Here is a 1,267-nt window from a genome sequence, read left to right on the forward strand (position 1 = left end):
CTAGCTTCCATGCTCGGGCCTTGCTGTCTCCGTGGTGCATGTCAGAAGCCTGGTGGGTGATGTGGCCCCTCAGGGTACTGGGATGGTTCTGTCCCATTGGCCCTGTATGGTGACCCAGCACTGCTTCCACAGGCAGGCCACAGTCCAAGGCCATGGAACTCATCAGCCTTCCTAGCACTTCCCTGGGATTGGCCAGCAAACCAGTCATGGATGTGATGCATTTGTCTGTCCTGGATTTTGCCCAGAAGTTACCTCCTTGTCCAGGAGGGCCATTCTTGCCCAGTGACTCAGGGAGACATCCTGACAGCAGAGCCAGAGCAGCTGTGGTTTCCTGAGTGTCTGGCAGCTGCTGGGCGGGAGGGGCTCTGGCAGGAGGAACTGCAGCCACACGCCCTGAGCAATTTCATCAAACCCTGTCCCTGAGGATGTGTCCTGCTGCTGTGTTTCCTGATGATATGAAGTCAAGGTGGGACATTCAGCCACAGCCGTGACTGGAGGGAGGCACATGTGGGTGGAGGACGGTCTGAGCTGCTGCCTGAGGCTCCGTGCTCCCGCCTGTCACTCTCTAGGTGATAGAAGACCCCATATGGGGGGAGGGGTGATTTCTCAGTGGGACCAGTCTCTCCTTGAAGCCCCTGTTTCCATGTCAGAACATGCAGCCCTGGTTGTTCCACAGTCTTACCCTGTCCAGAGTTTAAATGTTACTTGGGGGACAAATTCTCAGACTTCATGGATGTTCCAGACTAGCAGGTCCCCAGGGAAGAGGAACACAGGAAATCATAGTAGCCACCACCACAGTCATAAGCCTGTGTCAAAGAGGCTTCGGGAGCATCAGCTGGGCAGCAGGTGTCTTGGTAAAGCCTAGGGAAGGACACAGACAGGGTGGATGCCTGTGGGGCAGCTGGATTCCCCCATGTAACCACCCCTTGGTTGGGGAGGGCAGGGGCTGCCTTGCGGACCCCCACCTGCCACTGGCCACAGGGGAGGTGCTACCTGTGACCCACCTGCCCAGTGTGGGCCTCACAGTTCAGTTTTCTGGTTTTCTCCAAGAGCAAAGTAAAGGCCCACCCCAGGCAACACCACGTGTGGCTGGACTCCTGCTCCTCCTGGGCCAGTCACACAGACCGTGACCCTCGGCCACGGAGGCAGAAAGTCCTCTGAGGCCCTTCTGGGTGCCTTCCAGGGAGGAGCCATTTCTGATTTCCAGGACTCAGTCCCATGTGCACCTGATTCTGTCAACGCTTCTTCAATCCTCCAAACTTCAAAG

The sequence above is a fragment of the Otolemur garnettii genome, unplaced genomic scaffold, assembly GCF_000181295.1.
Source record: "Otolemur garnettii isolate 467f Iridium unplaced genomic scaffold, OtoGar3 scaffold00188, whole genome shotgun sequence".
NCBI lineage: Eukaryota > Metazoa > Chordata > Mammalia > Primates > Galagidae > Otolemur > Otolemur garnettii.